Below are 27,585 nucleotides of genomic sequence, written 5' to 3' on the forward strand. Positions count from 1 at the left end.
TAAACATCAGCTCCCTGCATCCGATTCCGGAGTCACTTAGACGCTGAAATGGATCCTGGGTGCTGGAGGAAGGAACTCGCAGTGTGTGCTTCTCCCATAAGCACTGAGCCAAAGCTTCTCAGAACTTCTACATCACAGACTGTGCCTATGCAGCCGGCTCAGCTAATATCACACCCATCTGCAAAAACTCCCTCTCTGCTCAGTAAGTTAGAAGGCGAATTGGCTGGATGGTTTCTCACAGAATCAGAGCTTGACAAATTAAGGCCCTTCCAGTGGAAGCCAACGGGATGGTGAGAGGCCTGGAAAACATCTCTCATAACAGCCAAAGGGGTGATGGGGGGGGTGGGGTGGGGAATGGGCAGGGTGCTCCTTGACACTTATATAAGGCCTTTCCAGCAGCAAAAGCCTTCGAATGAGGGAAGGGGCTGCCTCACAGAGCAGTATGCTCCTGGTCGAAGAAAGCACTGGAAAAAGTGCCGAGATAGTCAGGGTTCCCAGATTCCCACACCAGCTAGGAGATGGACTGGGTAACTCGAGGCGTCTCCAAGTTTACAGGAACACCAGGAACCTGGGCGTGGGGGAGACGATGCGGTGCATGGTCTGGGGGACCAGTAGCAGTTAGAATCTGCGGAGGGCACGCTTACGGGGAACCCAGACGGAAGCCTTTGTTAAGGACTTGTCCTGACTAAATGGCAGGGGAGAACATTCTGGTCTTCCTGGACGGGCTTGTCTGCAGGCTTCTGCTAAGAGATAAGGCCGTGGGGCAGGAAGAGCCCTTCACAGCCCTGCACCCACCTCCCAAAATATGTAGTCATCTCAGAAAGGTTCCCATTGGGGCCTCTCTCCTCCTCCTTTTCACTCACTCACTCGGGCCACCTGGGTCCTTCAGCACCTCTCCAAAGTGGAGGAGACTCAAGTCAGTGAAGGGTGAAGAGTCCCAGAACCTTCCTGGTGCCCCTGGGAGTTTAGAGCCATGGGATGGGGGCCCCTGGCCCCTGGAGGGGGCATATATATATATATATACATATATATATATATATATGCTTTATATATAAAGCATATAGGCTTTATATGCTAACCCCTCTTGGGGACTCTAGACCACATTTGTCGTGGACATCCAAAGCCCTGACAAGCCTGAGGTATTCTAGTTCCCAGGGTCGATTTTTCCCCACGCCAAATCCAGGCCAAGACCGCCAAGCTCCCCCTCCCCCACTTCCATGCCAACTGGCTGACATCTAGTCCATCCTTTTCTCCAAGCCTGCAAACCTCTGCAGGGGCAGAGGGCCTCTGTTGGGGAGGGCCTTCTGTCCCAACTCCCGTCTCGTCTCCTCTTGTCAGAGCTCAACCCCCTTGGTTCTGAGACCAGTAACTGCCCCTCTCACCCCCACAACCACCCTCACCCCCCAGGACCGGCCTAGCCTAAGTGCAAGCTGACTGTCCCCACTCACTTTGGAGTTCCCTGGGGATTTCCCTTACATTCTATGAGCTCAGCTCTTCTTTGAAAGGGTGCTAGTTATATTTCATACAGCATTTCTAGGTGCTTGGTAACTGGATGATTTTCAAGATGTTCACTCCACTATGGTGCTAAACACGTTCTCACTCAGTGCTGGGATACCCTCTTTGGACTTGCTCGCGGGAACCGTCCCTGGCTGACCTCCCACCCCGGACACCGAAGTCTGGCCGCATCCCTGCAGATGCACCCATGTTGGTGGGACACCTACCAAGTGCCAGGCACGATCTCAGGCCCTAAAGATTCAAAGCTGCAAGCACTGAGCTCTGCCTAAAACGCATCGGCCCTCTAAAAATGCGCTGCGGCAGGAAGAGAAGTCTCTGCGATGCTCTCCTATTGAAATCGTACTCTACTATTTGCGCAGGTCTCGAAAGCTTCTTCGTGGCTTCGTGCATCCACATCTGGGAGCAGCTAGGCTGCCCGGCCCTCCCTGCCCTTGGCTCACGGCCTGAGAGCCTGGGACAGGGCTCCGCTCACCACGGCTGTGAAATATGAAAACGCTTCTCCCCCAACTCCAAAGGCTCCCAGCTGAAGCCTGCTCTCAGCTGCCGCGGGATTCTGCCAGCTGGGCCTCCGCATGACACAGCATCCCCGCCCGCCCCGGGCTGCAGCGGCTGGGCCCGGCGTGACAAAGGATTCTCTGACAATGGGAGGAAGAGGTCTTTCATTGTCTACCGGGGTCACACTCCGCAGCGGAGCTTCCTCACTCCCCGAACTGTAGCTCCCCGCCCCCACCCCTCCCTTGGGCTGCTCCCCTGTGCCCGGTGCGGTCAAGCCCGGCTCCACTGGCCTCACCTACCAGCCATTCAAATTCAACACGTCCGACAGCGAGCTCACGCGATCCTCCCCCTCACCCCAACCTCAGCAGACGTGCTGTGCTCCGGGCCACAAGTTCGCACCCGGGGAGAGGCTGCGAGGCCTCTGTCAGTGAGGCCAGAGAGCCCGGAGGGAGTCGCGGGGACTTCTCCTTTATTCCTCAAAGCTAAGCAACCACTGCAGACTTTAGTCCCCAAATGTTTGTAATGTATAACCTTCCCTCCAGCCCCCTACACGAGGCCCTGGCTCCAGGCCTTATCCCCTGCGACTTGATACTGGATGGAACCTGTCATTGCCTCACTGGCCCAGTGGCCTCCTGGCTCCAGATTGCATTCCCTTCTGAACCACAGCAGCATGCCTCCGTTCGGCCTCGGGCCCCGTCCACCACGCTCCTCCTGTAGTCTAGAAGCCAAGGTCCTGGGCCGGGCTCACGAAACTCCTGTCTGCCTCTCCACCTTTGAACCTGACCTTGCTGCTGCAATCCCTTCCTTTGCCCAGACAGCCTCAGACCTCCTCTCCTAAGCACACGCTGTTCCTTACCCCTTCTAGCTCCTCTCCAGGCTAATTTCTTTTCATCCATTCGCTTTCGGTGCCTGTGTTGTCTCCCTTAGGAAGCCCTCCCTGATCTGAGGCTTGAACAGGCACCCCTTGACCGTGCTACTCAGAACTTTCTCAACCACTGTGCTCACCACACATATTTCTCCTTTACCATTTTTGAGCCATCGCCCCAACTGAAAACCTATTCTAGGTCCGCCACGACCTCAGACCTACTCCCCAATTCACCTCTTCCACAAAAATCATCTCAGCTGGCCCCAGTCCACATGTTAGTGCCATGAAGACCGCCTCCCATACTTTATCCATCCCATCCCTGAGTAAGTTAGTCAGCACTTGGGGCTGACTCCATGCTGGATATGAGCCGACAGTGGACATAAAAAGCTCTAGAAACCTGGAAGCACTCCACTCACAAAACTGTAATGATGATGTGACACGATGTGACATCCTAGCCCTAGGCGCTGGATTTGAAGTCTGAAGATCTGGGTTCAGATCCCTGTTCTACAACTTACAACTTCCCCGTGACTCGGCGTGTCACTAACCATGGAGGCTCAGAGGCCTCGTATGCAAAATGGGAATAACGCTAACAGCTCCGCGGGGCTAAGATAAAAGGCAGATGCTATCCCCGGTGGGAAATACTTTGCGAACTATAAACCCAAATCAAGTGCAGCGTCCACTGCCCAGCAACCCCCTATCCACCCCCACCGCCCCCACCAGGAGTTCCTGTCCGTACCTGAGTCAGGTGGGAGGTCAAATGAAATCTGTGAGTCCCCTTCCTAGAAAAATGCTCATGTATGCCAGCTTTGCAAACACTTTCGGGACCTAAGGACCCGGCCAAGGGAAGGGACTAAACTGAAGTGCACTGGAAAGCCCCCAGGCCTGCCACTTCTCACAAATATATGCCCTCATCCAGATTCCTGGATGCCGAAGATGAAAGATAGGGCAGGGAAGGGCAGTCTCAAAGGAAAGGAAGTTCAAGACTAAGAGAGGGCTTCCAGAGCCTTTCCCAGAACCAGAGGAGATAGAGGAGATGTAGCATTCTCTCTGGCAAGTAAGAACCCCGCTTTTTTCAGAAGGCACAGAAAAAGAAGATTGAACGAGGTATCAAAATCTGGAATTTCTTGTCCAACTCTGCCAAGGGCTCCTGGTGACTTTGGGCACGTCATTTCACCTCGCTAGGTTTCAGGGCCTTCACACAGAGATCAGCTTATTAGGATCCGAAGACCTATCTGTTTCCCCCCTGTTCTGAATCACAGCTTTGGCCTGGGTTTAATTCAGAAATTAGAGGCAGAGGTCATAGCCAGCATGGTGATAATTCAGGGAGAAGGCCCCCATCACAGCGCTGTTCTAAATTGTGTGCAGGATGAGGCAGGAGGGCAGGAGAGTAAGGCCTGAATGTGAACAACTGAGCTCAGGTGACCGTGAGTCGGCCGTGAGGCTGAGAGGTAGAGGATCCCCCCCCAAAAGAGCATCGAAAGAAGTCGCCACGTTTATCGGGTAAGCTATGCAGAAATGCCACCACATTTGGAAAATGCCCAAAAACTGCGATTTGCCCGTCTGTTTGAGCCTCCTGTTCTCTCTCTGGGCTCAGGATTCTCTCTCCATCCTGCCTACCACCTCCTGCTTCCTCCTTCATCATCTGAACTGCAAACAACAGAACCTTAAAACAAGGGCAGTGAACCCCAAAACCGAGATGAAACTGGAGGACGGTGTCAGGGACCCCAGAAGCGAGGTGGGGAACGAACAGATACGAAGCAGACTCACGTTAAAACATCTACACAGACCTGCAAGACAGAAACCACTAAACCCAGGAAGGGCCTGAGTGAGACCTTGACCAAAGCCACAGCGCATCACTGAAGATAGCCTACCCCGGCCCATCACAGCCCGGCAGAGCTGGGGCAGGACCAGGGAGAAGAACTTGTCAGCTCCTCACTGCCCAGCAGAGTAATCTGTTGGTTGACTTTAGGGTCATTTCCCACTAGCTGCCTAACGTCCACCTCAGGACATACCTCCAGGCCCACCTGGGAGGTTACAAAAAGCCCGAAGTCCAGGGTAACAAGGGACAGAAAGCCCTTCTTCCTCTGTTGCTCCCTCCTGCTTTTGCTCTAGAATTGGAACTGGCATCAGGAGTCACTTCCAACCAACATATGTGAAGTTGACTAAGTCCCAGGGTGAGTGCTCTAAAGTATTTATGATTTGTTCTCTCCCGTAGGCTGTGAATCACTCGTTTTATTGCATTACAACTTAGCTGTTTCTACTATACTATCTTTGTGTGCCCCAAACAGAGTACAGTATCTAGCCCAAGGTAGGTGCTCAATAAACATATGCTGGACTTAAAATCCTACATTTATCTCCACAGATAGAATATGTTTTTGGCAGGCAGGGACTGTATGTTCAACTTCCTTTGCATGCACTTGAAGATACAGAAACATGGAGGCGCTCAGTCTCTATTTGTGAATGAGTGGTTGATTAGTTGGCCAAACCTGGTAACTCTCCAGGCTGGGTCTGAGAACCTTCCTGTACATGAACTCTTCAAAGTACCTACAGGCATGTGGGAGCTCTTTGCTCTTTTCAGGGCTTCCCTATCCCTGGGGATGCAGGGGGCAGGGAACAGTATCACCTGGGATGAACCCAGGGCTTCTCAGGGATCTACACGTTAAACCAATGGTTTTGAAATCAGTACCTAAAGAATAAACGTTGGACTCAACAAGGACACGGGATCCATGAACTACACACCCAAACACACCCATACGAATACAGACACGCGTTGCATAAACATGTATGCCATATGTATTTATTATATGCAGGTGTGATTCTGGTATAATGGATGTATCAAAGCTGATAACCTTTCGCCATTAGCAAATTATCAGATGCGTAATAACCAGCAATGCAGACTTCTGTCTTTAATGACTATTCTCATGAGGTCTGGTGGCAAATAAAAAGTGTTTTGACAAAGAATAAATACCACTATAATTTACCCCCTTTCTGAGGCTCAGGACTTCCTGGGGGAGCCAAGACCTACTCTCAAAAAAACCTCAGATACCAAAAAAATGACCATTATTTAAATTAAAAGCCATAGGCTGCGAAGAGAAATTACAGGATCACAGAGAGGGGGGGAAAGTAGCCCTTCCGCACTGAGGGGCCCTGGGGGGGGGACTCATGGCACTTTTTGAGCCTCAGTGTGCTCACCTGTAAAATGGGGTTACTACCCGCCTACATCACAGGACCCTGCTAAGAAATTGTGATGATTCAAGGGTAGGGGGAAACGCTCTGTAAAGTCAAACAAACACGCTATTTACAGCAATCTGTTAATCACCGATGACACCTTACCCCAGAATGCGCTACAAAATTACTGCCTACCAGCGTACATTATCTAGGACAGTCACTTGACACAGCAGAGGAGATGATCTGTGTGTAAATCGAATCCTGTTTCAAATACTCAAAGGGAGTTTCCTCAGGCAACCCGAGTGCGTCCTGTGGGGGGGACTGCACCGCTAACGTTCGTTCGGTGCATTCTGTTCCTGTACAATTGGGTTTTCTTGAAAGCCTGGCAATTTCCTCGCGCTGGCTGAGCATGCTCAAAGCCGGGATTCCTGAGGTTTTCGGCTCAGACCCCGGGCCGGGCAGGAGGAACCGGGCCCGGACAGCCCGCGGCCCCTCCCCGTGCTCTGGGCGGCTCCTTCCTCTCTCCTCCAGCTTCGGCGGCGGCGCTCGTGCTGTGTCACTTTCGCCCTCCCGAGACTCCAGCCGCCGCGGGGCCCGCAGCTCCACCGGCTTCTTCCCAGTGCGCGCCCGCCCCTAGCCCAGGAGATAATCCCCCCGGCCTCAGGGACCCAGAAAGCGACGGCGGCGGAGGCGGGCGGGCAAGCAGGGCTGCCGGGTAGCAGCGCAGGCAGCAGCGCCCGGCTGGGCCGGGGCCGGGGCCGGGCGGGCAGGGCAGCCTCCGGCCCCCACGGTCTCCAGGACGAAAAACTGGAAGGGGGTGCGCAGAGCGCGCTCGTTCTGTCCGGGGCCCGCGAGGCAGAGGCGGGCGCGCGCGCACGCGCACCCACAGAGCGCCCCGGAGCAAGGGTCAACCCGAGCGTGTTGGGAGGGTCGGGGGCGGCGACACGCGCGCGCCCGCGGCCCCTCCCAGCCCTGCACCCCACCGGCCGAGCAGGCTGCCAGCCCGGCGGGTCAGGGGGCGTCGGGGACGCGGAGGGACGCAAGGCTTGTCTCCCGCGCCACCGCGCGCCCGGAACTCCCTCGCCAACCCCGCACACACGCAACTGCAGGGGCTCCCGGGTCGTACAGCCGCAGGACCCCTGTCCAAGTAACCCGGCGCGCGCGTGCGCGGACACACACGACCAGGAGCCCAACTGGGACCACGAGGGGGCTGGCGGGACGATTCACCGGGTAGTCGGGCCCACGCGTGTCCCCACTACACCGCCGTCTGTCCCCCCCCCCCACGCCCCGCCCCCCCATACGTGCCAGAGCGGTGTGTACACACACAAACAGCTGGGCGGGGGAGGCGACGCCTAGCTCCTCCGGTAGGGACACACAGGCCGCCGCCAGCCATCCCTCCCCTTTACACGCCGCACCCCCTCCCGGCTCACACCTGCCCCCCAGCCTCAACCCCGAAAACTCTACGAAACCCAAGAGCCAACGCCGACCCCCAATTGTCTTTTAACGTCAGTGGAAAGACATAACCCAAGTCACACCCGCCGTCCCCGGGCCGCCTCCTCCAGATGCACCTAGGCTGGGGCCCGCGGCCCTTGGGGGGGGGGGGGGAGGGCAGACCTCGCTCGCCGCAGACCGAACCGCCGCCCCCTGTCCTCCCTGCCCCCACGACCCGCGACGCGTCCAGGACAGTCACCTGCTCCTCGTCCTGAAGAGCCCGAGCCGGAGCCCACGCCGCGGCCGTTCGGGTCACTCGCCACCGCGAGCTGGCTTTTCAGAGCCTGTCAACTTAACCCCCGCTCCGCCTGAAGGATCTATTCCCCAGGCCCAATCACACCGTGGCGACAGGAATAATAACAAAAAGCCAACAGAATCACCACCGTAGGGAATGTCCAAAGCTGCAACCGCAATGGCTCCACCGATTCGGGTTCCTCATCTGCTCCCATCCCCCGCGCCCCCCGCGGCCCGCGGGCTCACCGGGGACGGAGGGAGGGTGCCGCCTGTCTAGACGACAGACATCCCCGCGCTCGCGGTGACGGGCGCGCACACACCCTCGCACGGCCGCTGCCACAGACACAATCAGTCACCGCGGGAGGGAGGGGCTGCGTGGAGACACTCTCTCGGGGTCCCTCCGGCAGTCGCCAGCGCAGCAGCCTCCGGCCGGGAGTCGCCACGCAGGGCCGCGCTCCCTACCTCGCCGGAGCGCGGTCAGAACAGCTGCAAGTTTGGCTGGTACTAAAGCAACTGCTTGATGCAGCAAATGCGGGCTTCAAAACAAAAGGGAGAGCAATCACGCTCGCTTTCTTCCTCCCCCCGGCTCGGAACCCGGCACATGACAGCGGCTACACCGCGCGGCTCGAGCGCCAGCCGGGCTCCAGCCATGCGCCCCCGAGAGCCCCCTCCTCCCGGGAGCCCCAGGGCTACGACTCCCCACTCGGGCCGGGAGCCCTGAGGGGAAGGGGCGAACCTGGGGAGGGGGCGAGACCGTGGAGTGCGGTCCGCGACAGAGAAGGGGTCTGAGCATGGGCGCAGACGCCCGGCGGCCGGGGGCGCAGGGAGGGGGAAGGGGGTTAATTGTTTGGGGCGGTTTTCTCGGATTTATCTATCAGCACGCGCACGTCACGCAGCCCTCCTGGCGGGTCCCCGAATCGATCCGCAGGCTGTACTGACTAAAAGAGGGGGGCGGGCGGGGGGATGCTCACCTCGGGGTTCCTCCGGCCGCCGCTCCGAGCCCGTGTCGGGGGTGGGGGAAGGGGACAGGGAAGGGGAAGGGAGGGAGGAGGCTCGAGAGAGCCTACTCCTGCCTCGAGTTCCGCGCGTCCCGGCAGCGGAGGGGATCCGGCGCCCCAGCGCACAAACCCAACCGAGAGGGGAGGGAGGGAGGGAAGGGAAAGAGGGAGGGAGGGGCGGGTGGGGGGGAGGGAGTAGAGGAAGGAAAAAAAAAAAAAAAAACGATCCCTGCTCTGACACAGGGAAAGAGAATGTAGGAGAGTGACGTCCCGGCCCCTCCCTCCCCTCCGGCCACGTGCAAAGACTTGAAAGGAAAGAGGGCGGCGGGAGGCCTGCTGGGTAATGTAGTTCGCCTTTCTTTCCCGGGATGGCGGGCCCTGGAGAGCGGGGCGCCGCCGGGACCCCGGGGATGCCGCCGAGACAGCCGAGACAGTCCAGCCTGGCTTCGCCGAAACCCGCCGGCCAACGCTCTCACCCCGCGACGGCGGCGCGGCCCTGAGTGGGGACCTCTGTGTTGGGGGAACGGGGGGCTTAGGCGCGGTCCAAGCTTACAGGGAGACGTTTGGTTTCGGGGGCAGGAACGCTTTAAAGAAGAGGACTTCCGCACTAAAAGTGCAAAGTCTGTCCTAATGGCAGATAAAAGGAAGCTTTGTGTATACACTGGGCGGTCCAAGCGGCGTTATTAATGCTGCGTTCAGTGCTAACGTCTGTTATTGAGATGCATATGTTATAATTAACATTTGAACATCTCTGTGGCAGGGGCGGGATGTTGTAATTAGATATGCACTTTGCAACCGATTAATTTTCCATTGGCCATGCTAAGGGTTGCGATGGGGAACCTGGTGGCTGGGGGAATTCAGTGCAGTGGGTAATTCAGTAATCACTTAACCAAATCACCAGTGCTTTCTAAGAACCTACTATGTGCCAGGCACCGAGATTGGGACAGAGAGGCCTTCATGAGAAATACACGATGCTGTACACTCCTCCAGGCAAGGAGCTTATAAACTCATCTGAGGAACTGTGACACAGTATAATGCAGTGGAAATCCATTTATTAATTCATATAACATTTGGTGAGCACTTTCCACAGATGGGACATGTCTGGGAATGCCAAGGCAAGTAAGACCCTTAGTCCCTGCCCTCAAGGAGCTCAAAGTCTAGTGTAAGGACCACAGTCAATGAAAGTATAGGGAATAAGACGATACTTAGCATAGGGATGAGCATAAAGTGCTAGGGAACCCTCAGCAGGAGCCCACAACCAGGATCAAGGGTGGATGGGGGGTAGGAGAAGACTTCCTGGAGGTTTTAAACAAAGGCAGAGGCAGGGGTAGGCATCTGAGAAAAGCTACACGGGTACAAAGGTCCCAGATGAGAGAGAAAAAAGCAAATTCTGAAAGTCCCAGCAGTTTGGCAAGGCAGAGAGGACAGATTGATGGGAGGAGGAGGGGGCCGGAACGGCGGGTAAGTCTAGAGGGCAGAAGGAGCCTGGGATGGCTTCTCACTGGAGGTGAGGCTTGAAGCAGGCCTTGAAAGGATGAGTGAGATTTCGTTTTGAGTAGAGAGCATGCCTTCCGAGCTTCAGGCTCAGCATGAGTCAAGCTATGGAAGGAAGGCAAAGCACATCCACAGTGAGGCCCTGCAGAGCGGCTCATCTGATCCTTGTACCAAAGGGTATGGGGGCGTGTCCTCCTCTCCCTTCTAGGAGAAGACAGCAGGTGCACAGCCGCAGTCTGGTTAGCATCTGGGCACCAGTCCAGTACCCCCCTACCAAAGGAACATGTTTAGGCACACCTGACTCTTCCCCTTGGTTTGTCCCTCTTGGCATCTACGCCTCATTGGTTCAAGCAGTGTGTTATTTTTATGCTTCAGCATCCGACTGATTTCCTAGGTTTACAAAACATGAAATAGTACAGGAGTCTACCCACTCAGCACTTTCCCATTTGCCTACCTTTTGTTGTCAATGCTGCTTTGCTCCTTGCGTGATATGCATGCCACCTGCAAAGAAACAAGAATGGAATGGTCTGGGTCTTGGCCTTGCCTTTGCTTTAAATCACACCCCCAGAGGTGAGAACAGGATCCAACCCCGGAGGTGAGGAGAGGCCGAGCAATGGTGCAGAACGCAAAACATCCGAGGAGAGTACACGCCTCCGTTTGCCTGGGTGTGCCTGGCCCCAGAGGGCCAGTCGAGGACAACACAGACTCAAGAGTCAACTTGGCCCCTGGGTTTGAATTGCAGGCATGGCACTTCCTGGATCTGTGACCTTGGACAGCTTCCCTAGCCTCCAAATGGTGACCTTGGACAGTTGATTCAGCAACCATTCTTGGCCTTCTGAGAACCAATGGTGATCATGTGTTTAAGTTGAGGCTGCCACTTAGCGAGTGCTCTGTGACAGCTGATTCCTTTCCTCATCCCAGGTGCTTTCTGCACCGGGAGAAGGATCCCTGAATTTTTCTTTCTGTGGAGTGAGGCCAGCAGAGCTGGTGCTGCAGGAAAGATTCCGGGGGGGGGTGGGTGGGGGGGGGTGGGGGGAGGTGACTCATCCTCATATGTGAATAAGTTAGGTTTGTCTTCAAGGAACCTTCCCCCCTGGGTTCTAGTCCTCACCCCCCACTGGCCCAGCTCTCTTAACCCTCACCCACCCCCCACCCTGCTGCCCAAGGACCCCCTGTAATGTGTCACCCCACCCAAGGTGCCTTCTGTGGGCAGTGTGCTGGGCTCCCGCACCGCTTCTCCCCTGCCTATCCACGCTTGCCCCCTGTTCCCCGGGTCCCCTGAGCCTGGGTCTCTGTTTACCTCCAGTCTGATTAACATTCCTTCATGTAGGATAAGATAGCCTTTTATTTGCTCCTGCAGCAGCTACGGGTTTGTCTTCTTATGGAGAGCTCTCTGAAAGGGCCTCTGATGATGGAGATTCCGGGCCCGAATGGGGGTCTCTGCGAGGAAGATACTGTGGGACCCTCAGGCCCACGTTTCCCAGAATGGGAGGCCTAGGGCTTACGTGGTCCTCACCCGGCGTCCTTCCTTCCCTGCTCTGTAGCTGATCCTATGCCCAGCCTGCAGGCTTAGGTCAGAGCTGCTGCTGGGGGCAGAGTTCACGAATGGGCGCTGGAATGGGTTTTATTGCAGCAGATCTGAGTTGCCAAGAAGTTGCCTTTGTTTGACTTGTCACCACATAGCCTACACCTTACGAGTCAGAATGATACCGTTTTAAGCAGTTGCCTTTCCTAATTCACATTTGCTTAAGGTGCTAGCAAAAAGCAATAGCCTCCTTTCTTCTCATTCCTACTCCTTGCCTACCCACCTTTCCTCTATCAGTCAATACATTGACTGGAAGACCCAGTGGGTGCCCACCAGAGTGCAGGGTGGGGGCGAGAGGTTACCTGCCTTCAGAAGCTGAGGAGCCCAGCCTGGCACCCACGTGATATCGGGGAAAATGACAACGTGCTACGCTGCACGAGGGTGATTTTAAGTGAGCAAGGCTTCCGTGGGCTGGCATGGTCGGAGGAGGCGTCCGGGAGGAAAGCGGGCCTGGCAGGGAGGAGGTCAGCAGTGGCCCAAATCCCTGTTGCGGAGCATCGGCCTGGGAGATGCTGCAGAAGATATGTCTTTAGGTGGAAACTAGACTAGGTTCATCATGTGTCAGGGTGACGGCCACTGGCCCCGCAGAAGGAAGGAAGTTACCCACCTAGTGCCTGTGCTCTGTTACTGTGGTGTTGGCCTGCTGAGATAATGACTTGATGGAACCAGGTTATGTTTCACCCATGCCTCTCACCTCAGCTTCCACGACACAACCCCTTTCAGACGTTGGTCTGAAAGGCAGATGGAAAGTGATCCCCTAGGGCTGGAGTTAGCGGTGGGAGAGTATCAGTAGGGAACGACTGAGCTCATAAAAAGCAGAATGCTAAATAAGAACTAAATCGAGGGGTACTTATGGGGAGCATGCCATGTGTAAGGCATGGCAAGGAGCACAGTGTGACCCTATCCGGCTGGGTGACGTTCCTCTCCCCTGAGCCTACCTGCCACCCCTGTAACATGGGAAGGCTGGACTCCACCATCTCCCAGGTTATTTCCACACCTGAAGTGATATCTTCAAGAAGTTTGCAGTCCAGCTTGTAAAAGCAGCTGTAAAGTAAAAAAGGATGCATTTCCAGCTGTTTAATTCCAGCAGGACAGGAGACGTTTGTCGCATCCATTACACAAAGCCCTGAACCCCGTGAGGGAGCGTAAGACAAGTAGATCTTGTTTTACAAGATTCAGGGACAGTACAGAAAGCCCAAGAGTAGTCCGGCATTCCTCAAGCCCCTCAGGGTTCAAGGTCAGACCTCACAGGCATGAGTTCCTTATCCACATGGTGGCCTCGTGCATGATGACGACCTGGGCAGAGATACACCCCTGCATCTCTGCAAGAAATAAGTTTCATTGTCAGGCTACCCTCTGGAAAAACCATGCCATACTTACCCTGGGAGGGTCAGCCAGGCTTCTTGGATCAAAGGGACACACTAGATCCAAGGGACCGCAGGCCTGGATTTAAGTGGCCCAGACTCCAGGGGATGAACTGAGACAATCAGATTCCGTCTTGCAAGAGTCTGCAGGAAGAGGCTGAGAGACCTTTGTTCATTGGGTTCCCCCTTCTTTTCCCACGTATAGCCTTGGTGGGTCAGGTGCAAAATGAGTAAGCAGGGGTTGGTGGAGCGGGGAAGAGAGAGACAGAGGTCTAGCATTACCTCAGTTCCTGGTTTTCTGATTCACAGTCTATTATACCTCTGTCAGATTCCTGATGCCTCTGTATCCTTCTAGTAATTCCCTTTCATTTGTGCTAGGTTGAGTGGGTTTCTGATCTTCTTAATCCAAAGACCCACATCTAGAACAGTCCGAGAGCGCGGATCTGAGTTTTGGCCAATGTGATCCCTGTCACTCATTGGGAATGCCCCTCCTGAAGATGCCCTTCCCTTTTCTAGCCTAGATGTCTCCCTCTTCAACTACTTTATAATTCCGGTCTCCTAAATCTTATTCTGAAATGTCTGAAGACTAGTTCGGCCCTGAACCTTCCATGGTCCCTGACTCCCCCTTTTCAAAGCGATAGCCAATGTATTCATGGAGTAATTACTATTGGCCAGGCAACAAGAAGCATTTTACCTCATTTCTTCGACAAGGCGACTTTTACAGTGGAAGGAACGGAGGACGAGTGACATAATTTGCGGGGGGTTGGGGGGGGGCATACAGCCAGCAGGTGGATGGTCCAGGCAGGGCTGTGGACCTCAGAGCCAAGGAGATTAGTCACAGCCCCTCATCCGGAACACCCGGATCCACCTTCTCTAAGTTTCCAGCGAACACCTCTTCTCCAGTTGTAGGAAACGTCATCCTTCCTCACCGCTGCATTTATAATGAGTGGTATTTTTTTCTTTTAAACTGACTTCGGACATGTGTGTGCATTTGTTCGTGTACATCTGATGCCTCAAATGATTCTATGCCATAGAAGAATGGTCTCTGTTCATACACCTCCTCAGTCAAAAGATATTTTTTCGTCTGTAATATATGTTTGTCAGTTATCTAGCTAACTATTATATTTACTAAAACAGACTCTTGAAATTTAAATAAGTAATTTAACATAAAATTAAAGTGTTTGTTTGTTTGTTTATTTATTGAGAGAGAGAGAGAGAGAAAATCCCAAGCAGGTTCTGTGCCGTCAGCATGGAACCTGATGCAGGGCTCGATTCCACGAACCTCAAGATCATGACCCGAGCCGAAACCAAGAGTTGGATGCTTAACTGACTGAGCCACCCAGGCGCCCCTTAAGTTTTTAATTTTAATTCCAGTATAGTTAACATGCAGTGTTATATTAGTTTCAGGTGTTCAATATAGTGATTCAACAATTGTACACGTTACTCAGTGTAATGTATAAGTGGGCTCTTAATCCCCCCCACCCACTTCCCCATAAAGATGAAATAGATTTTTTTTTTAATTTTTTTTTCAACGTTTATTTATTTTTGGGACAGAGAGAGACAGAGCATGAACGGGGGAGGGGCAGAGAGAGAGGGAGACACAGAATCGGAAACAGGTTCCAGGCTCTGAGCCATCAGCCCAGAGCCTGACGCGGGGCTCGAACTCCCGGACCGCGAGATCGTGACCTGGCTGAAGTCGGACGCTTAACCGACTGCGCCACCCAGGCGCCCCGAAATAGATATTTTTAAGTAATAAAATTTTTTATGAGTTAATGGTTCAAAAGTCTTTTTGCTCTTAGGGAAGATTATATATTTTTTGCCTATATTTAATATAAAAGTCAATATCAATAAATTTCACAATACTTTCTTCTGACACCCCAGTGGCTCATTTCGGGACACATATCGTATCTTGGATTTTAAATGTTTGTCACGTTTCCCAATTTGTTAGTAATAAAATGATTGCAGCAAACAATGAAGATACAGCCAGTTAAATCTGAATTCCTTCCTTGACTTATTTATTACCCCAGTAGTTTTTATATTTCGTCTTTTAAACAGTTGATTTGCTATGTATAATTATAATAGTTGAGACAGCACTGCTTATGCGTGTTCACATCCAGCTTTAGCCACTTAATAACATTTAAAACACACATTTTCTGTGTTATTAAAAAGTCTTTATAGGCACCGTTTGAAAAATAACTTAAATGGCCTTTTTTTTTTTTAACCCAAGTGTTTATTTAGTGCCTATAAAGTGTTTGCTCTAAGTTAGGGATCGTGGATGGCAAGCACAGACAATAATGTGCATTAAACTAGGCTTACGGGATCCCACAGTCTAGTTCAGAAGGAAAGACACACTTTAGACAGAAATGGTAGTATAATTTTAAAACTTGAGACACGCCAGGTATACGATACAGATGGAATGATCGTTCATGGAAAGGGATGTCTTCACAGCCAGAGTGTCAGGGGAGGTTTCCCAGCTGTGGGACCTGAGTCTGCCTTTGAGGCCTGAGTGTGATTTGCATGAGAAGCGTGTGGGAAGGGCAGACAGCATGGGGTTCATACATGGAAATGGGCAAGAGGAGGGCAGAAGTGAGCAAAGGGAAGGAGGAGGGAGAAGGTCCAGGAGGTTAGTAATGTGGAGCTGCTTTGAGCCTGGACCCGGGAGGCAGACAGACCAGAGTGGGAATGTTGCTGCCACCTTTTATAGTCAGGTGACAGCCTTGGACAACTCCAGGGCTCTGAACTTCTGTGTCCTCTACAAAATGGGGAAATAGGGGCGCCTGGGTGGCTCAATCGGTTAAGCATCCGACTTCAGCTCAAGTCATGATCTCACCGTTTGTGAGTTCCAGCCCTGCGTCAGGCTCTGTGCTGACCGCTCGGAACCTGGAGCCTGCTTTGGATTCTGTATCTCCCTCTCTCTCTGCCCCTCCTCCATTGTGCGCATGCTCTCCCTCTCCCCCCCCCCTCTCTCTCTCAAAAACAAGTAAACAGTTTTAAAAAATTTACAAAACGGGGAAATAATAGTGCCTACCTTGGTACCTTGTTATGAGGATTAAGTGAGATCATGTATACAAAGCACTTTGCACATCGTAAGGGCTCAATGAAATATAGGTTTTATTTTTTGCTTATTATTGGTGTTTTTGTTGTTATACTGGGATAGGCTGTGTGGGATGTGGGATGAAAATGGGATCAATTTGGACTTTGTTCTATGACCCTCAGGAGTGAAGTTAGATTTTGGGTTTTTTAATGTTTATTTATTTTTGAGAAAGAGAGAGAGACAGAGTGCAAGGGGGTGAGGGGCAGAGAGAGAGGGAGACACAGAATCCGAAGCAGGCTCCGGGCTCTGAGCTGTCAGCACAGAGCCGGATGGGGTGGGGGGTGGGGGTCGGAACTCAGGAACCGGTGAGATCATGACTTGAGCCAAAGTCGGACGCTTAATCGACTGAGCTACCCAGGCATCCCATGTCAGATTTTGTTTTTAAGTGGAGGGTGCCCCAGACCCTGGGTTTCCTTCTGGCTTGAGCCACGAACCCAGTAATCCTCACTTCACTGTCGGTAGAGCCGGGGAATAAGGAGTAGTCTTCTGGATGCCCTAGAAGCAGACATTCTGTTCCTCTCTCACCCATGTGGAGACACAAGTGCCCACGCCCCACCTCTTTTTCTGTTTTGAAAAAATTGATGATCAAATTTGTTTATACTCCACTCTTTCCAGAAAGGATTTGAGACAGCTTTTTAAATTCTAAAATATACCTAATACACGAAAACAGGAGTTTACACAAAAGACACTTTATGAGATGATTATCCCTCTTACAAAAGGAGTAACCATAGTTTCTTTAAATAGAGCTCATCTGGTGCATCCGACATCAGATCTCATTGACAAATTGTGCTTTGCCAGCAACTTTTCTGGAATGCATCTATGGTTATTAGTGTGGTTCGCAGCGTTATTGGCTATGACCACCTTCCCAGGCGTTGGCTGATTTTGATCAAGTTTGATACTTGAATAAAGAGCGTAAGACACCCTTCAATTTATTTTGTTCCATCTTAAGCCCAAATAGGGACTCTGCCGAAGTTTTAAAAGAACTTCTGTAAAATCTAAAATGGACAGAGCTAAGCAATGGAATTGAATCTGGTCTAGAGATCACTGGACTGCCAGTTCATCAGGGAAGCCTGCTTGGAGGAGGTAGCAGAGGAAGCTTTCAGAAAAACAGGGAAAGGTGCCATTTGGCTGACGTTGAATTGGAGGCCATCCCAGGGGAAGGGAGCTACATGGGGAAATGTTGGGGATGCCCTTCTCCCTGCAGGGTTGGCCAGTCTGGAACCTCAGATGGGCCACAGATGAAAGAGGAGCAGACTGGGGACAGTTGGCCTGTCCCCCATCCTGGAAAACAATTTTGGTCTGACACAGAGATAAGAGGTGAAATGTTCCTTTTCTGCAATACTTTATTTCAGGCCTTATCAAACATACCCTTTCAGCGGGCATGTTGCCATGGCAACCTTGCAGTCACTGGAGGGCATCTGTAATTGGTAGAAAATGGCATTAATTTAGTGAGGTTTTTTTTTTTTTTTTCCCTGGGAGGAGTTTTAGTTTTAGGCTACTTAAAGTACTCAGATGTAATATTTTTGCCTGAACAGACTAATAATCACCTTGTAATTTAATTACTCAGCCAGCACTAGTGAACCCTTCTTTGGCTCTCGATTGAGTTGTAATTTTTGAATCCCAGCCTCTTGGGCAGGGCCTAGCTCTGGAAGCTATAGTTACCCAGATACAGGTCTTAACCTATGCTGTGCTTCATGAAGCCACTGGGCCGTGGAATTAGCTTCAAGGATGCTTGCAAAATGCAAGCAGGTCAGCTATGGCAGGCGTTCATTTCCCCGAAAGAACATTCCAGGTTGTCCTCGTGGTCCGATCCTCCATTCCCTACTTTCTCCTTCCACCCGATATATCCCCGTTTCCTAGCTATAGAAAACCCCCAAGTATGGAATTACAGGGGTTTTCTCCTCCACTTTTTAAATTAAAAAAAAAATTGTTTTAATGTTTATTTATTTTTGAGAGAGAGAGACAGAGAATGAGCAGGGGAGGGGCAGAGAGAGGGAGACAGAAAATCCGAAGCAGGGTCCAGGCTCTGAGCTGTAAGCATAGCATCTGATGCAGGATTCGAGCCCACGAACAGCACGATCATGACCTGGGTTGAAGTCGGACGCTCAACCAGCTGAGCCACCCAGGCACCCCCATTTTTTTTAGCTTTTAAAAATGATAGTAAAATACATACAACATAAAATGTACCATCTTAACTGTTTTTATATGTAAAAGTCAGTGACGCTAAGTACATTCACGTTGTTGCGTGGCCACTATCCATCCTCAGAACTCTTCATTTTGCCAAATGGAAACTCTATACCCATGAAATAAGAACTCCTCATCCCTTCCCCCCCCCCCAACCTCTGGTAATCACCATTCCGCTATCTCCATGAATTTAACTACTCCATAGGACTCACATAAGTGGAAACCTACAGTGTTCGTCCTTCTACGACTGGCTTATTTCACTTGACGTGACGTTCATTCATTCAAGGTTCATTCATGTTGCAACCTATGCAGAATTTTCTTCCTTTTTAAAGGTGAATAATATTCCATTGTGTGTATATACTACATTTTGCTTATCCATTCATACAGTGATGGACAGTTGGATTGCTTCCACCTTTTGGCTCTTGTGAATAGCTCTGTGATGAGCACGGATGTACAAATAATCTCTTTGAGTCCTTGCTTTCAATTCATTGGGGCATACACCCAGAAGTGGGATTGCTGGATCCTATGGTGATTCTATTTTTAGTTTTTTGAGGACCGACCATACCATTTTTTATGGTCGCTGCACCATTTGACTTTCCCACCAACAATGAGTAAGGATTCCAATTTCTCCACATTCTTGCCAACATTTATTAAAAAACATTTGCCGTTTGGGGTACCTGTGTGGCTCAGTCAGTTAAGCATCTGATTTTGGCTCAGGTCATGATCTCACGGTTTGTGAGTTCAATCCCTGGGATGAACTCTGGGAGTTCAAGCCCTGGGATGGGCTTGCATCAGATCTTCTGCCCCCCACTCTCTCTGCCCACCCTTTCTCTGACTCCCCTCTCTGACTCACCCTGACTCTCGCATGCTCTCTCTAAAAACTGAATAAACTTTAAAAAATTTTTTTTTTAACGTTTGCTGTTTTTTTTCTCTTTGATAGTGGCCATCCTAATGGGTGTGAGGTGATCACAGTTATCTTTGAAGGAGAGGGCCTATCTAATCCCACCATTTAACAACACTTCTACTAACAGCAATTATAATAGCTGACAGTGACTGAACACACTGTATGTGGTCAGTACTCATATTTAGTATTAGGGCTCTCCAGAGAAAGAGAACCAATTGTGTGTGTGTGCGTGCGTGCGTGTGTGTGTGTGTTTGTGTGTATACACACTTATATATACACATACATATGGACACACATATAAATACATACACAGAGAGAATATACATATGTAAAGACACATACATATATGTACATATATGTACTATATATATATGATATACACATACACATACAGTGGGAGAGAGACAAAGAGATTTATTATAGGAATTGGCTCACACAATTATAGAGACTGAGAAGTCCCAGGATCTGTCCTCTACAAGCTGGAGACCCAGGAAACCCAGTGGTATAATTCAGTCCAAGCCTGAAGGCCTGAGAGGCAGGAACACTGATGTTCAAGGGCAGGGAAAGATGGATGTCCAAGCTCAAGCAGAGACAGAATTCTCCTTTCCTCTGCCTTTTTATTCTCTTCAAGCCCTTAGAAGATTGGATCATGCCCTCCCACATTGGTGAGGATCACTTTCTACTCAGTCTACTAAATCAAATGCTACTATTTTCTGGGGACATCCTTACAGGCACACCTGGAAGTAATGTTTCACCAGCTCTCTGAGCGTCCCTTAGCCAAGTGGAGTCGACACATGAAATTAACCATCGCAGCAGTCTATGTTACTTACCTCATTTGATTCTTAACCTAGCTCTATCATTCCCATTTTACAGACGAAGAAACTGAGACCCAGAGAGGTTCTATAATTGATGATTTGCCCTAGGCCATATAAGCAAGTCATTATTATATACCACTGAAGGTGGACATTGAAGGAGGTTATAAGAATTCTCAACACCAAACAAGATCTGCTTCTGGAGGGACAAGACAACCTCCAGTAATGCAGTTCTTTTCATATATTTCTAAAATTTAGTGCCTTTCCTGGCGACGCCAACAAACAACAATGAAGACAATAATGAAAATAAATGTGAAAGAGATAAAAGGAATTGAATACAACCAAATGTTCAGCTATAATCTCCATATGTAAAAAAAAACCCTCAATATTTGAACATCTTCATATTCATAGAGAGCTAAATTAGAGGGGGATTATTCATATAGCGGAATTATTTGCTTTATAGAAAGATTCACTGAATTATCCTCTTCTGTGACAAGTTTTCCCCATTCACTTAAAACAGGAATTAATTTATAACAATGTGATGTATATATAGCTCCCCCAGAACACAACTATTGCACAGCACGAAGCCAAATCAAGTTGCTAAAATGATTTTGATTACTGGGTAATCATAGTGGGGAGTATTTGCTCACTTCAGCATTTGAGGATTCCAACTACAAAAAGATTTGTAGACTCAACTATTAAACCACTATCCTTAATCTTGGTGACATTGTGAAGGACCAGAGAAATGCCAAAAGACATGTGGAATGGCTTATTAAGCAAATGGTTTGTAAGCACCCACCAGAAGAAGGAATCACTTGAAAACTCCTTAACAAGACAGAAATAACAAGCCAAGACAAGCTGGAATCTTTTCTTGTATCGCTAATGCTAGGAGAGAGCTAGAAGAGGAGAGAACCACGGATTTGTTATGCACTTGGCAGTCTCTCCTGACCTTCTCATGAAAAAGAAGGAGAAATGTCAGTGGAAAATAACACATGGCTAGATGAGCAGTTACTACTGGCTTTTTTGGCTGAGATGACACCTTGTGTGCTGGTAGAAGCTTTCTGTCCAGGTAATTAGCACTCAGCAGGCACCTTCCCGGTGTATCAGTGAGGAATTGCATTCAGCTGCGAATACCAGCGACCCAAATTACAGCGGTCTCAGAAATGATAGGGATGTTTCTCTCACATTAAAAGAAAAAGTTGGTACAGCCACTTTGGAAGACAGTTTGGCAGCTTCTTACAGAACTAAACATACCCTTCCCATGTGATCGAGCAATCATGTTCCTTGGTATTTACCCAAAAGAACTGAAAACTTATGTCCACACAAAAACCCGCACATGGATGTTTATAGCAGCTTTATTCATAATTGGGAAAACTTGGAAGCCACCAAGATGTCCTTCAGGAGGTGAATGGATAAATAAACTGTGGTACATCCAGGCAATGGATGATCATTCAGCGCCAAAAAGAAATGAGCTATCGAGAAAGATATGAAGAAACCTTAAATATATATTGTTCAGTGAAGGAAGCCGATCGGATAAGGCCAGATGATTCCAGCTATATGACATTCTGCAAAAGGCAAAACTACAGGAAAACAATAAAAAGATCAATGGTTTCGGAGCATCTACTCATCCCTAAAAAGGGGTGGGGGGAGCTTTTAGGGCAGCGAAATTTCTCCGTATGATGCTATAGTAGCACATGCAAGTCATTATATATATGTCAAAACCTATAGAATGTCCCCCTTCAAGAGTGAACTCTAATGTAAACGGTGAGTTTGAGTTAATAACAATAGAGTGATATCAGTTCATCAATGATAACAAATGCAAGATGTTACTAACAGGGGAAACCGTGGGGGAGGGCAGATATGGGAACTCTACTTCCTGCTTGATTCTTCTGTAAACCCCAAACGGCTCAAAAAGTAAAGTCTATTCATTTTAAGAAGCAAGATTGAGAAACAAGAAACGTCCAGAATCGGGCAGTCTCATGCTGGAGTAGTAGCTCCACGTCGATCAGAGCCCCAGCTCTGCCCCTCTTTACGCTCCACCTCCCAGAGTGCATGGCTTCTCCAAGTGCATCTCAAAGTTGGCTCGTGGTCACAAAGTGGTCACTTGGGCTCTAGCCACCTGAATGTCACCTAACAGCAGGGGCATGGGAGGAAAAAAGGCAAAGGGACAGACACCTGCTTCTCTGCCAAGTCAGTCCCTTAACACTATTTCCCAAAGAAGTACAGATTGCATATTAGATGATATTAGGGAATTATTGTTAATTTTGTGAGGTCCGATGCTGGTGTTGTGGTTATGTTGAGACAGAAAGCATTTCTTGGAGAGATATACTGAAGTATTTATAGGTGGAAATAATATAACCTCTGGCCTTTGTTTTAAAATAGTCTAGAAAAAGGGTGCCTGGGTGGCTCAGTCCGTTAAGGGTCTGCCTTCAGTTCAGGTCACGATCTCATGGTTTGGTTTGTGGGTTCAAGCCCCACATTGGGATCTCTGCTGTCTTTGCAGAGAATAATAATAAATAAAAAATAATAATCTAGAGTAAGAAAAAAAGACAGGATTGGAAGGATAAATGAAACAAGAACAGCAAAATGTTGATAACTATAAACTACGCGCAGGGTGCACGGCGGTTCTGATACTATTTTCTCTGCTTTTGTGTACGTTTATATTTGTTATTATAAAAAGTAAGAAAAGTATATATTTCTGCATACACTTCATTGGCCACCGCTATTTGCACAAGAGTCGGGGAAATGGATTTTTACCTGGGCGTTGGTCCCACTCCACACACGAGTCCTGCTGTTGAGGAAGAAGGGAAGCATGGGCACTTGGTAGGCGACCAGCATGTTCTGCCACATCCACTAATAGCTAGTTATTGAAAGCTGCTGTGCTGGCATAGCCTTCAAATCAGATGGCACCCTGGTCACCAAGCCACACTTCCCCCCTGTTATTGCCAGGATAGCCCGTGGGTTAGACTCGCCAGTAGTCTTAATCATGTCCTCGTTCTTACCACCTGGAATGTTCTTCCCTCAGCCATTATTTTTTTTCTTTCCCTCCACCCCATGGCGTTTCTGCCTTGCATCCCCTAGGACTCAACTCATGAGCCTCGTCCTGAAGAAGCCATTAACAGCTTGCCTCCAAACTGGATTAAAAGTGGATTAAATGCCCCCCAAAGTGGATTAAATGCCCTTCTGGGTTCCCACACATCTCTTGTGCTTACCACTACCGTAGGACCCAGCCCCTGAATTGTGACCTAAAATCTTATTTGTCCCCTAGGGCGCCTGTGGGTCAGTCGGTTAAGCGTCCAATTCTTGATTTGGGCTCAGGTCAGGATCTCACGGTTCATGAGATCAAGCCCCACATCGGGCCCTGTGCTGACAGTGCGGAGCCTGCTTGGGATTCTCTCTCTCCCTCTCTCTCTGCCTCTCTCTCTCTTTCTCAAAACAAATAAACATTTCTAAAAAATCTTTTTTGTGCCCTTCCGCCATTAAACTACAAGGTACCCATAGGACACGTGCTATGTCTTCTTTGCCTTAGGGTCTCCAACAGCCATCGAAATGTCTGGTACACGGTACAGAAAACTCGCGAACTGGGTCACAGTGGCCATCCTGGTAATGGCAACAATACAGCCAATCGTAGCAAGGAACTTTTCTCGAACATTGAGTATGTGAGAAACTTACTACATGCCTGATTGTTCACAGGACCTTTACGAGGTGGGCCTGCTAGTCGCATTTTATAAAGGAGGAAAGAAAGGCTTGGAGAGTTGCTATTAGCTTGTGAGGTTTCCACGAGGTGGAGGCTGGGACGGAGCTCAGGGCTGTCTGCCTCCAGAGGTGAGCACAGAGCCTCCCTCTTGTCCCGTGGCGGTGCCATTCATTCATGCAAGGTCTGCCTTGGTGCAGGCCACCCCCCCCTCCCCGGGGACTGACATTGCCACGTGCCTGGTTGCGGGCCAAAGGCAGGTGAGCCCGTGGGTTCCTCTTCATCCTTTACAAGTCTGCTTGGGTTCCTTGCACTGGGCTCCCTAAAATACCCCGTGCAGATCCGTATGTGGCAGGGACAACACTGCCTTCTGATGATCCTCTGTGGGTCCTCCTTCCCCCAGGTTGCAAGTCTTAAGGCCATATACTTGCTTTATTCTCCTTCGTATGCCCAGCACCTCGCATCACGCTGCCCAAAAGATATGTAGGTGCTCAATAAATAATAGTATTTCACTTTTCTCTAGCATTTACCAGGAGCCAGGCGGCATGCTAAGAGCACTGCCTGCATTATGTCATTGAATCTTCCCCCAAATTCAAGGACCAAGGCACTAATATTAATTCCATTTTACAGATGAAGAAATTGAGGCTTGAGAAGGTGAAATTGTTTGCCCGACGTAAGCCAGAGAGTAAGCTGTAGAATTTGGACTCAACCTGCGGGCCTTAGGACTCCATAGTCTGAAACAGTACAGCGTACTCCCTGCTCCAAATACTTGCGGGATGGAAGAATAAATGCTTTGCATGAGCTGTACGTGCATTTTCAAAAATTCAACGTTTTCTGGTGGTGGCAAAAAAGGGAGTGAAATGAAGGCCAGAGGTTCAAACTTGGAAACAAGGAACCGTCTCCTTTTTCAATCCAGAAATATCCATCACACTGGATTGATTGTGATCTCAGCACTGTGTTCGTAGCTGTGGGGAAGCAAAGCTAGTGTGTTTCCGGCTCTCAGGGACTTGCTGGTGTGTCAGCAGAAAGACAGCGACGCAGCAGAGAGAATAGCCTAAGACAGGCAGAGCCTGGGGAGCAGAACAGGCAGTTGGGGATGTTGAGAGAAAGCCCTAGAGGTCCCGGGGCAGGCGGCAATCAGAAAGTCCATGGAACACAGAGCGGTTTTGGACGAGAGCAGACCCTCCTCGCTTGGACTTTTCTATGGGTCTTGTCCAAAGCCCCCCCAGAGATGGCCCGGAAGGCACCTCCCATGTGATACTGAATTTCCGCATCGACGCCCTCCATCTTTGTTTCTAGAGCTAGGAATGGAAGTTGGGGTTCTCTGGCTGGGCCAGGGCAGGAAGAGAGGCTGTTCTCCAAGTCCCAAAGAGGTACTTCTGTTGCCCGGTGTCCCCACGACCTTCTGTGGTGTTTGGAGAAAGGAGGCTATGTGAGTGTCCCCATAATGGAGCCTTGAGGGCTGCTGGCTTTTGAAAACCCTCACCTCTCCATTCTCTCCCTGGGGACGCCAGGGGATAATTGGGTATTATGTGCAGCCTCTAAGACACAGGGCCCTTTCAGCATGATTGTCCCCTGGGAGTGGCCGTATTTGTGTCGACGGCAATTTTCCCCGGGCAGGTGAAAGGAGCAGGTCAGGCCCAGCGCTGCCTTTTCAGAGCTGGGAATTGTGCCTGGGTTTGGGGACTGTAGTAACATTCACAGGGATGCAAAGCTGGTAACAGTGGAGGCTGTGACAATGACCACAAAGTGTAATCTTAGCACTAAACTACTTTCTTCTTCCTTTGGTGGAGGCTATGCAAAAAGCTACTGTGGCTGTCCGTCAACACTGCCTTCTCCTTTGTGAAGGGGGGCAAACTTGACCGTGGCTTCTTCCTGCTGGCTACCTGGCTCTTCTCCTCCTTCCTCCAGATAGCCAACTCCCTTGGCCTTTCACCCATCCTTCCTTTCTCAAAAACTATGCTGGGGAGAGAGCACTGTCACCAGCATTTATAGCCGTGGAGAGAGGAAAGAGTTCTGAAAAGGAATCAAGGGGCTGAGATTCTAGGGCTGGCTTGGCTACCATCTGGCTTTGTGACCTTGGACAAGTCACATGCCCTTTCTCTGGTTCTGCCTCCTCATGAATAAGGCCACGGGGTGAGGGCAGGGAGGGTCGAGAACTGTGGTTCTCGACCTTGGTTATACACCGGAGCCATCTAGGATTGCTTTTTTAAAATATCGATGTCCAAGGAGCCACCGCATATCAGAGTATTTGAGGGCACAGCCAAGGCATCTGTATGTTTTGAAAGCTCCCAGGGACTTCTTTTTTTTTTTTTTTTTTAGTCAAATAATTTCCCATTGTTTTATTTATTTTTTTTATATATATATGAAATTTATTGACAAATTGGTTTCCATACAACACCCAGTGCTCATCCCAAAAGGTGCCCTCCTCAATACCCATCACCCACCCTCCCCTCCCTCCCACCCCCCATCAACCCTCAGTTTGTTCTCAGTTTTTAACAGTCTCTTATGCTTTGGCTCTCTCCCACTCTAACCTCTAAAGCTCCCAGGGACTTCTAAAGTAAGGCCAGGCTGGAGAACCTCAGACTTCTAAGATTGTGATTATAAATGATTCGTATAGATCCTTAGATTAGCCTAATCAGTAACATTGGCATTTTACGTCTTATTTCTAATGGCAGAATCAAAATATCGATTCCTTTTGTAAGCAATAAGAAAGGTAGTATCATTTTTCGACAGAGCTTTCTAGAGTGGCCCTTTCAGAGTGGCTCTGACTACCTCCTCCTCGAAACTCCCAGTCAGTCTTGAGGGGGGGGCGGGTGAGGAGAAAGGCATTCAGTGTGTTCCCCAAGAACCGGGGTTCTCCAGGCAGAGAAGGGCAAAGCCTAGCCGTGGGCAGAGGGTGCCTTCAGACAGACGTCTTCAGTCACCTGGTATTTTTTTCTAAATTTTTTTAATGTTTTATTTATTTTTAAGACAGAGAGAGACAGAGCATGAGTGGGGATGGGGCAGAGAGAGAGGGAGACACAGAATCTGAAGCAGGCTCCAGGCTCTGAGCTGTCAGCACAGAGCCCGACGTGGGGCTCGAACTCACAAACTGTGAGATCATGACCTGGGCCAAAGTCGGACGCCCAACCGACCGAGCCACCCCGGGTGCCCTTCAGTCACCTGGTATTAATTAACAGGTGATTCTCATTCCATTTGACAAGAAAGAGAGCAGGTAGGTTTTGATAGTGAACGTGGGGCACTGGGACATAGGTTCAGGCTGTGATTTATTGCCCAGGGTGAGCTGGCCATGGCATGGGCTGGTATAGCAACCCTGAGCGGCTGGAAAGAAGGTCCTTATACCTCACACCTGCAAAATCCACAAGGTCCTGGAAGGGGTATTCCGATGGCACCAAAGAGACCTTCTGTTTATTTGTGTCTGTAAGGTCTGGCTCCGGGTGTAGGCTCCTATAAAGTAACCTCCGATTTTTTTTTCTTGTTGTTTCCTAATTAAATAGACACCCGGGAACTTGCACACCAGCCTGCCCGATGGGCTATGAGGGGCACGCAGACATGTAACCCTGAGGGTCTAAATCACGCTCTCAGACTCACATCTTACCCGGTATTTGATTGTCTTCTGTGGATTTCTCTCTTTCCCCAGAGGGATTGTCAGCTCCGTGAGACCATGAATCTTGTCTATTGCTTT

General features: G+C 50.1%; 1 protein-coding gene across 7 annotated transcripts in view; it reads right to left on the bottom strand.

Moving 5' to 3' along the window:
• The window catches only part of CTIF (cap binding complex dependent translation initiation factor), a 296,266-nt gene extending 287,320 nt beyond the window's left edge, over positions 1-8,946 (bottom strand). For 4 of the 7 annotated variants that reach the window (XR_006963284.1, XM_047086236.1, XM_047086234.1 and 1 more), the window contains exon 1: positions 7,734-8,083. The gene's annotated coding sequence lies outside the window, so the exon portion shown is untranslated. Of the gene's footprint in view, positions 1-7,733; positions 8,084-8,739 lie in introns of those variants that run through there. The other 3 variants (XM_047086231.1, XM_047086233.1, XM_047086235.1) reach the window with 3 other exon arrangements.
• Between the last annotated feature and the right edge of the window lie 18,639 nt (positions 8,947-27,585).

This window comes from Lynx rufus, unplaced genomic scaffold (genome assembly GCF_022079265.1).
Source record: "Lynx rufus isolate CCGP_SWC_20201006 ecotype Redwood Valley unplaced genomic scaffold, mLynRuf1.p SCAF_20, whole genome shotgun sequence".
NCBI lineage: Eukaryota > Metazoa > Chordata > Mammalia > Carnivora > Felidae > Lynx > Lynx rufus.